Source organism: Rhinolophus ferrumequinum, chromosome 11 (genome assembly GCF_004115265.2).
Source record: "Rhinolophus ferrumequinum isolate MPI-CBG mRhiFer1 chromosome 11, mRhiFer1_v1.p, whole genome shotgun sequence".
NCBI lineage: Eukaryota > Metazoa > Chordata > Mammalia > Chiroptera > Rhinolophidae > Rhinolophus > Rhinolophus ferrumequinum.
This window is the reverse complement of record NC_046294.1, coordinates 38,664,793-38,675,941: the sequence shown is the minus strand read 5'-3', so window position 1 is coordinate 38,675,941 and position 11,149 is coordinate 38,664,793.

The following is an 11,149-nucleotide window of genomic DNA, read 5'->3' as shown; positions in this document are numbered from 1 at the left end:
TCACAAATATGGAATCTCACACAAAAAGCATCTGAGCAGGTGACCGCTTCACTGTGAAGGAGGAGCAGGACTGGACTCATGACCATGTGGGTGCACTAGTCGTATCATATACGGCACCACTGAGGAGCATCTCACTTCATAGAACCCTGCAATAGCCTTCTAAAAGCACAGCTCAGAAGCAACACTCTGAAAGGACGCAGTGCCGTCCTTATCAGAAGAAAAGGCAACCTTTCCCTCCTCCTTCAGCTGGTCTAAGGAGAACCCTTTCCCCGCTAACCCCATATAGTTATCGGTGTGAGCCGCGGGAGGGGTACTGTTACAACTGTGATGGATAACATGGGGATCTGGGATAAATCAGAGAGTTATATATGGTGCCACATGTTCAATAGGAAGAACACAGCGGACACCAGGGAGTGGAATCAAGATTGGCCCCACTTACCATCATGTCCAATAACCCACTGGGGATTTTTGTACTTCCTGTACCTGCAATTCTGGGCTCTGTAGGGCTGGTAATTCTGGTCCCCAGAAGAGGTGCACTCTTGTTAGGGGACAGAATAAGTGTCTCATTGAACTGTAAGCTATGGATACTGCCAGGGCGCTTTTGGCTCCTTGTGTCCAGAGATCAGCGAGTGAGAAGAAGAGTGATCATCTTGGTGATCAAGACTGATCATCAGGAAGAAGCAGTGCTGCTTTCACAAACCCAGCGATAGGAATAGGTATGGAACTCAGGTGAGTTACTTGGAAGCCTCCTGGTACGCCTTTGGCACAATATAACTGGACATGGGCAGCAACCCTGAATTGAAAAGGGTATAATTGTCAAGGACTAAGATCCATCAGGAAGAAAGGTTTGGGTCACACCATGAATTAAGCTACCAAGTCTGGCCCAGGTGGTATCGGAGGGTGATGGGACTTAGAATAAACAACAGAGAAGGCAGAGGAGGAGTACCAGGTGCAGGCCCAAGACCAACTGCAGCACAGGGGGCTCTGGTTCATCTCACTAACCTCCTCCTTCCAAGTTTTCTCTCAGGAAGAAAGGCCCGTGGGAGCCATGGAGGATCTGTTCTCTAAATCTGCATAGAGAAGCAGATTTGTCCGCAACATGGGGTGGACTGTGGCAACCATGAAAGTGTGCCACTTAAATCTGCTGTGAGGAGCCATATTGACTGTTGGACCTAACCTGTACCCTCTGGATTTACCCCTGTGTTTGCACTGGACCAACACTTCCCTTGGGCTTCTCCTAGCCAATGACATTATGGCAGGGATACTAATGTAAACTCATTCCTGTGAGACAGGCATGTCTCGAGGACTCCCCATCGCCTGGTTGAAACTTTCTTAGAACTGTGCCATAGTGTAAGGTACTTTCTACCTAATCCTCTTTCTTTCCCCCTCTCTTTCACCGATGTCAGAGTTACATACAGTCGGAAGGTTCTCCCTGCTTTCTGTGGCTTTCTTTCATCCTTCAAAGGTATTTCCGCAGTAAATCTTTTGCATGTCTAGTTCCATCTTGGCATATATATGCTTCACAGAGGACACAAACTAACATAACGCCACTGAGGAAATGAGACCTTAACTAACAAGAAAGTGGTAGGATCTGGAGAAGACAGACTTAGAATCTACCTTTCTGTTCTGGATCTCTAGAAATTGCCCATACAGTGTTTACATTGTTGTCTGCAAATACCAATCTACAATTTCTTTATTATTTTTGCTCCTCTTAAAAAAGGAGGAAGTGTTAGCAAAAGAAAAGAAAATGAAAGTAGAGGAATCACTTCCTTTATCTTTAACTGCTCTTTCACTTTTTTTTTTTTTTCCTATTTACGGTTTTTATTACTATCCAAGCTGTAGTACATTTTTCAGTCTGGCATTCTGCAAATACATATCACTTGGCAGCTGAGCAAACCTATTCTTATTACTAGAAAATTACTCAAAAATGTGTTTCTTATAAGACTCAAAGCATAATTTTAATCTATATAATGGAAGGATCTTATTACTGTCTAGACAATTGTTTTAAGAAAAGAACTGGACACTAGGAATCTTGTACAATATTCTGATCTCATCTTTGCTATTAATGTTTGGGTACATCTTTTGAATTCCTAAACCATATCTTACTTACCTAGAAAATAGGGGTAAAGGCATTTACTCTCTAGAAATAGAGACAGGCATTTGCCCAGCTGGTCTTTTATCTAATAACCATATTTCATGGTGTGTGTTTGTGTTTGTAGGAAAAATAAGTTTAAGATATGAGATCAGAAGAGCTGACTTCAACCCTCCAACTTCTAAGAATCCTGTGCAAGTTCTATTGCTTTATTGAGTCTTGCTTATCTCAGACGTTGTTGAAAAGTTCAAATGCAACAGAGCATGTGCAAAGGCTTTGTAAATTACAAAATGCCATATAGATGTGACCTTCTATGACAGTAACGATAACTAGGGATCTTCTTTGGCACAGCTTCTGATATACGCAGTCTGACAATTAACTTTGGGAACTCATCCTAGAAAAAGTGCTACATACCTCATTGCTGAATATCACTATAGTCACCTTTGAAGTACTCCCCTTGGTAGCTATGCACTGACGCCAGCCCCTAATTCACCCTTCAAAGCAATTTTGCAACTCTTTTTATGGAATGGTCATCAGAGCTGTTATCATATTACACTTAATGTCCTAAATGTCATCAAATTGTCTTCCTTTTAATATTTCCTTTATCTTCGGGTAAAGAAAGAAGTCATTGGGGCCAGATCAGGTGAGTGGGGAGAGTGTTCCAGTACAGCTATTTGTTTACTGGCTAAAAACTCCCTCACAGACAGTGCCGTGTGAGCTGGTGCATTGTCGTGATGCAAGAGCAATGAATTGTTGGTGAAAAGTTCAGGTCGTTTTCGTCTAACTTTTTCAAGCAGCCTTTTCAGCACTTCCAAATAGTAAACTTGGTTAACTGTTTGTCCAATTGGTACAAATTCATAATGAATAATCCCTCTGATATCAAAAAAGGTTAGCAACATCGTTTTGACCCTTGATTTGGACTGACGGAACTTACTTGGTCGTGGAGAATTGGCTGACTTCCACTGTGCACTTTGACGCTTTGTTTCAGGTTCGTATTGGTACACCCATGCTTCATCACCGGTGATAACATGGCCCAAAACATCATTTTGCCTCTCCAAAAAGTCTTGGCAAACTTTGACTCATGTCAAGATTTTCAGTTAAGATTTTCCTAACTCTTTCTCTTTCAATGTTTACTTGGTCTGCTATGCTTCTCACAATCAGCCGACGATTTTGACACACAATTTGACAAATCTTTGCAATGTTTCCATCGGTTCTGCTTGTTACTGGCCTCCCTGACCTCTCTTCATCAGTGATGCGTTCTTTCCCCTCAGAAAAATGTTTAATCCATTTGTACACTGCCGTTTTCATCATGGCATTATCCCCATAAACTTGGACTAACCTGTCCCTGATTTCACTTCCACTCTTGCCAAGTTTAACAAGAAATTTAATGTTTGTTCGTTGCCCTAATTCAAGCTCTGACATTCTCGTGACGGCACACAAAAATATGCAGCAACAATAATGAACGCCACTCAGCAAGACACCACCACACGTTGCCATGAACACAGCTGTGAGGCACTGATATACCAAGGTTATGAAACCTTACCGAGCTGTTTGTACAGTGCTGCCAATGTAAGCACATGGTGGCAAGTTCGCGAGCTTAATTGCAGACCTCGTATGACAGAGGTATGTAGTTTAAGAGAATCAGAAAGCTAATTCAGCTCATTGTATTAGTCTGCTAGGGCTACTATAACAAAATATCACAGACTGGGTGGGTTGAACAGAAATGTATTCTGTCACAGTTCTGGGGGCTGGAAGTCCAAGATCAAAGTGCTAGCAGGGTTGGTTTCTCCTGAGACCTCCCTCCATGGCTTGCAGATAACTAACTTCTCGCCATGTCCTCACATGGCCTTTTCTGTGTAGGCACATCCTAGGTTTCTCTTTCCCTTCCAGTAAGGACACCAGTCATGTCAGATTAGGGTCCCACACTTATGACCTCATTTAACCTTAATTACCTCTTTGAAGGTCCTATCTCCAAGCACAGTCACATTGGGAGTTAGGACTTTGTCATATGAATTTTGGGGGTACACAATCACAATTCAGTCTATAACACTATTCATTAAGTATAGTCAAGGCCATTTTAGGTTCTACTGAATACTGTCCTGGTCCATTCAGGATAATGTGGTCCTGAACCTCCTGAATCAGGATCACTTGAGGTACTGGGTAGAAATGCAGATTTCTCAGTGTCATCTGTGATTTTCTAAATCAGAATCTTTGGGGTTGGGATTCAACTATCTGCATTTTTACCATTGGGTAAAATTATCTAGATGAGTTTTGCATACCAAAGCTTAACAATTGCTGATACAATGGAAAGCACATAGAAGCTTTGGTAGTTGTATTACCTGGGTTCAAATACTGGCTCCACCAGTTACCAGATGCGTAACCTTTGCCAAATTACTTAATCTCTTTGTGCCTCAATTTCCCCATATGTAAAGTGAATATTATTTGTTGTATTTTCAGATTATTGTGAGGATTAGTGATACAAGATCAGAGGAGCTTACATACTGTAGGTTCTTCATAATTTAAAAATTGTTATTGTTCAGGTTTATGTTCCTGATAAACATGCAACCACTGATAAAATAGTGGTTCCATGAATACTTCTTTCACTATTATGCTTTTTTCTTCTTCCTTGCAATGCCCTCCTCTCTCATCTTTAAATTCTATCCATCCTTTAAGAGGGACTTTAAATCCCACCAGATTCATGTCACCTTATCCGATCCCTGTTGCAATCTGGCTATCTCTTAGTGTATTCCATTTTACATTACAGTTATCTGTGTATGTCTTGTTCGCCAATAGCCATTGACAACTGATCCATCACAAAACACATACACATATGTAATACACACATGTGCAACATATATGCATGCATGCAACACATGTTCCATGAGGGTACATAGAACAGAGCTTAACTGAATAAATATTTGCCAAATGGAATCAAAGGGGATCTATTTTTTTTTCAAGCTTGAGATCCAGCTTAATTCTTTGCAAAATTTATTCTATGCCCATGGTATACAGAAGCAGCTCATAATTTAGGGGCTGGTAGTGTATAGGAAAATAGGAAACAGAATTTTGACAAGTTTAAATGTATGCAGGGAATAAAGCTAACATTTGTATCGATTCTTATATCCCAGTAATTGAATAGAAATGCACCCTGTAGTTCTTATTATGAATATATGGCCAGAGAAACTGCTTGCAACATAGTTCTGGAAGAGTGAAGAGCTTGAGAACGAGGTTGATGAAGGAATTTTGATTGTTGGAGAAACTTGGAGCCTACAGTTTATTTTGAAATTATTTTTAGTAAAGATTTAGTCAGGTTCATTCCTACGAAGGTTTGGAAATGTCTGGTCTATTTTATAGCACAATAAAACTTCATGGTTTCCTGGTTGGCTGGTATTTGTTTAAAGAGAGTGGGTTGCCGGTCCGGACAACATTTGAGAGGTTATAATGAGAGGAAATCTGATATAAACCTTTTCACCTGAAAAAAGGAGGGGTCACCAAGAAATAAAATCAGCCATACCCATGAGGTTTACTATTTTAAAAAACATAGTTTTGATTTGTTTAAAGTCTTGTTCATATTAGAGTGGATATTAGTCATCCTTTTAAACATGATTACACATCCCCAAAAGACAGCATTAAAACCTTGAATTTGTATAAGGGTTCTTGTTATTTTTCACAGTTTGCACTTACATTTAATATAGTTACCAAAGTACCAAACCATGCTAGAGAGTTGTCACTGGGAAGAGTCCAAGCATAATTCTAGTGAAGACTAATGTTAGGTTAACTGGAGCACTGCAATGAATACTGGTTATTTAGCAGGAAAAGAACGTTAAATACACTTACTTTTGTCTAAAATCTGACCAGATATTTAAAAAAAATTCTCTAAATATATAAATCTACGTCTTGCTTTTCATTAGATCTAGTGGTTTGTTTACTATTTCCAGAACTGGTGAAATGTTGTGATTTTAAACAAAGAATGTTGAGCAAGACCATTTAAATGATCTTATCGTTTGAATCTTTTCAAAAATGATTTCTCACTGACTTCAAAGAGATACAAGGAAAAAAAGAATCAGACTAAGCTTGTGCTATTTATTGAAGCTGGATAATAACTGCTTAGTTTAAAAAATCTCTCAGAGCTATGTAAGATGTTTGTTTCTGTAATATACAGAATCGATAATCTCACTGTTCTTATTTTTTATTCCTTTATTTGTAGGACACCACTATAAATACAAAATAAGTGCTAGTTTATACTTCCTATTTATAACAATGTAGTGAAGACTATAGGTACACCATTAAGGGGAATCTGTTATTATTAATTTTTATACAGGAGAAAAATTGTGAGTGTGTGTGTGTGTGTGTGTGTGTGTGTGTGTGGTCTTTATATTGTAACAGTAAGCTATTTAAATTATGTTTTTTAGCTAAAACTTACAAAGATAATGATGAAACTAATTGTAAAGAAGGTAAAGCTTTTTCCTGACTAGACTTTCTAGAATGAAACTTTTCTTAATGTCAACATAAATTCATTGGTCAATCCACTGCAATCTGGCTTTTGCTTCCACCATGGCAACTGTTCCACATAAGGCTGACAATGACGTGAATACTTTCCTGTCCTCATCTTTTTAGAATGTGGCATGTTTTTTGTCTCCCTTCTTGAAACTTTCTTATTTTGGTATGCGACACCGCTCTTGCCTGATTCTCTAACTTTGCCACTTCATCTTCAGTCATTCTTTTGAGCAATTCTTTGCTCTTTGTCCCTTATACATGGGTATTCCTCAGAGTTCAGAAATTGATCCTTTTCTCTTCCATATACTCTCCTGGGGAATGTCTCATTTTCCTCCCAGGGCTCCACTTCTGCATATGTATAAATATATGTATGTTTATCTATCTAATCTATCTATTTAATCTATCTATCTATCTATCTATCTATCTATCTATCTATCTATCTATCATCTATCTGCCTACCTACCTATCTATCTGCCTACCTACAGGCTTCCAAACTTTACCTCTAGTACAGACTGCTTTCTTGAGCTTCAGACAGACTCATATAGCCAACTGCCAAGGACCATCTCCCCTTGGATTCAACCTGTTCAAAAATGAAACCCATAATCTTCACTCTCATTGATTTCTCTAGTACTTTTTATCCTGGTTAATGCCATCCAGATATTCTAGTCACCAAGCCTAGACCTAGGGAACTCTTTGCATTCCCCTTTTCCCTCAATGGAATTGATCAGAAAGTTCTGTAGTTGCTATTATATCTATTAATTAAATCCTTCCTTTCCAAATTTACTGTAGTGGCTTAGGCTATGCCTTATAGAACTTAATCTTTCATTGGGCCTATTATTACGGTTTCTTAAATGATTTTCCTAGCTTTGGTTTCACATTCTTCCAAACTATTCTTCATGCAGTACCATTGAGATTTGAAATGGCAATTAAAATTGGGCATATCAAAAAAAAAATGGATTATGCCTGTTCCCTGATTGGAAACCTTTAATAGTTCTTTATCAGTCATAAATTCCAGGCTCCTCAGCATAACCTATAGGGCTTCTCATGATTTGACTTCCACCCATTCATCCAGCCTCATTTCTCCATGCCCATCTTCCCTCCATCCTAAATCATACCAACCTGGTTACAGTTCCAGAAATGTCCAAGCTGTTTCATGCCTCCATATCTTTGTACATACTCTTCTGTGTCTGGAATGCTCTACCTTTTTCTTGGGAAACCCCTATGTATTCTTCAATACCCAGGAGCATTTCTTCATTTGTGAACTTCTCTTTGTCTCACCACTTACTTGGTCAGAGCTATATTTGAGCATTTCATACTGTGCTGCACTTGTTTACATATTTTCTCCTCTACCAAACTGAGGGCAGGGACTATATCTTATTCATATTTGTACTTTTAGTATCTAGGCAATGCCTGGCACATGCTGAATGAATGAATAAACTTTTGCAAGCATAGATGTTTTCTTGTCTTCACTATGTTGAATGCTGTTATGGCTAAAATTGGTTATTAAAGGTTTGATTTTTTTTCCTGTTACTCCATGTTACCACATATGAGCCCTAAATCAACATTTCTTCAGCAGAATGAGATCTAAGATATGTAGGCCCACAAAATTACGATAATAATATGTAGCTATTCCTTTAAAAATTAACATATTAAAAACTCTGCATTTATACTATGCATTAAAATCTCTGTAGCATTTGCATCGTGATGAAAGAGAGCTGCTAATTTACCTATTTGATTGCATAGAGAGGAAGACAAAAATTTGGTTGAATGGCATGGCATTGAAAGCAAGTCTTGAAACTGAGTTGAACAGATATAATCTGGGATCTCCTTGGAAAAACTCAGAATTGATAGAAGCCTGGAAAGTCCTGAAAGGATGGGGATGGATAAGGAAGAGAATAGGATGTAAGAAGAATAAACTAAATTTACATTTACTGAGCATCGAGTCAGTGTTATTCATTTTACATATTAATTTAATTTAATCCATAACAATGACCCTAAGAGGCAGACATTGCTATCCCCATTTTTCAGATGGTCGGTAACACGAAACATCAAGAAACCTTCAAAGCCATGCAGCTACAAAGGGTCACTAGATCTGTCTGATGATGCTAAGGTTTCCTTCCTTCATATCGTACTGCCCTGCCTTTCAAATAAAATTCCCAGAGCAGCCATGTGGCTGTGTGCAGCTTAGTCACACATACAAAGACACATTGTTTGCTCTTATTTGCAATGATCCTATGTAGGTGGCTCACTTAGTAGTTAACAGTAATAGAAATACAATTTTATTTCCACTTCTAGTACTTACTTAAAAAATTTACTAATGAATAGTCTCACATTTATTGATGATGCTAGATAATGCATTGGATGAATATTTTTGTGTTTCTCTTGCAAAACAACGTGAATACATTTTAAATAAGTTTAGTGGAGAAAGCATAGTTCTAAATTTTTCTTTGGTGTGCCCTGCCGTTGGCTCCATTTGGATCCAGAAATGACTGCTGTCTGGGGTAAAAGGCAGTTTGCTCTTGCTGCCTCCTGTATATTGCTTGGCCTGGCAGTCTGTCGTTCTCCTGGGCAAGAATCCAGCTTGTGGTAGTGAGGTGGTTTTGTGGCAGAACTCCACAATTAACCACAAGTTCAGTGTCAACGGTAGGCTGCCACCGTCGTGGCTGTGATCCTTCAGATCTGCTGGGATAGTCAGAGCTGAAGAAACTACTGCTTGTCTAAGGAGGGAACAGGAAAACTTGGAAAGAGTTTGCATTGCTGTTTATTGTTCAACGTTCAGGTTTTAGGTTTAACACACACACACACACAAAATCCAAGACTTTTCAGATTAGTAGTTGTAGATTTAATACTTTTGCCAGTTGTTTTTTGTTTTTAAGTATGTATAGTGGATTTATGTCAACAACTGTTGCTCTGACAAGTAGAAATAGAAAAAGGAAAGTTCTTAAAGTAGTAGAATATACTCTTTCATAGCCAAAGAAATAGAAGTACCATCACTTGAATTAAAAAAAAACAGGAAACAGAAAAAACTCACACATCTCTTAAACATTTGTTTTATGTTGGAAATTAAATCAAACATAAATATATGTCATGTTTTCTGTAAATCTAAAAAAAGGGATTCTTTTACTGATTTTGTGCTAACGTATGTTAAGAAAAATATTTTTGAATGACAATATGGAAACTTTTGTATTAAATTATATATTGAGTTTCAATTACAATTCATTAAATAATAAAGCAAAAATCAAAGGACATACAACTAAAAATTCTGATTTATTAAAAAGTTTTTGAGAAATACAAACACACTTCAAAAAATTTTGAGCATTAAATGAGCACTGTACTAGGCATGGTATGGAGATTGAACTAAGCTTGAGGAAGACAAAATTCTCGTGTTTGAAGAGTATATTGAAGAGGTCGCCATATAAATAACAAATATGAAAACAACATACACCTTTATATAGTAAATACTAACAATAAACCCCAGTTCTGTATTAGGGCCACACCATGCCTCTAGCCTCCTCACACCTTACACTTTTGTTCTTTGCCCCTCATACTTTGTGCTCCAACCGTAAGACACTTGAAATTATCCCAATGCACTATAATTGCATTCCTCTAGATGTTAGCACTTGCTTGCTTCCTTTGCCCTAGATGATCTTTTCTCCCTGCTTTACCTCTACTTACATTTCAATTCCAAGCCCAGAAATCTTTCTCAAGAGCATTACTCCCTACCAGATATTCCCACCCTGGTGTGGGTTAGCTGTAGCTCTGAGATTCCAAAGTACACAGAGTTCATTTGCCTCTACATCATAGCTCCTATTACACTGGGCTCTAGCAGTCTTTTTACTTTTCTAGCTTTCACTGTGAACCCTGAAGGGCAGGAACCACCCCTTTCGTCATTGTATCCTTGTCAACTAGCACAATGCCAGGCACTTCACTGTTGAATGAACGCATTCATTAAGGGAGAGAGATTAAATGTTGCCGGAGGGAAGTGGTACATTAGACAACTGAGAAAGTAAAAGGAGGGAATTAAATATAGAGATGATAGAAAGAAGGTGGGGAGAGAGGAGAGAGCTAGGAAGACAGTCATCTAGACACTGAGGAAAGAACTGGAACTGATGGAGAAGGAGAAACAAATTGTGAAAACAAGCTGAGACAACCACAGAGTGGGGAGACTCTGGAAAAGAAGGATTCTCTTCTTCTTTAGTTCTGAAGCCCTGTTCCCAAGAGTTTTTTGTTTTGTTTGTTTTGTTTTGTTTTTTAATCATAATTCTCTTGTGCTCTTTAATAGCTTATGCGCCTAGGCTCCGTCTCCCACATAAAGGTGCAGCTTGAGGAAGTTTCTAAAGAACTTTATGGTTTTTTAATGTTCTAAATAGCATCTAGCACAGTCCCTGCATATAGTGAGTAGTCAGTAAATACTTGTTGAGATGAATGAACTAAATAAACAGTGAGTCAAAGTGAGGTTCAGATTCTGAGTTGAGTATTAGCTGGAGGGGAAATAGGTATTGTGTACACACGTAGGCAACCGAGTTGCCACTGCACATTGAAAACAGAATGATCCTTTCT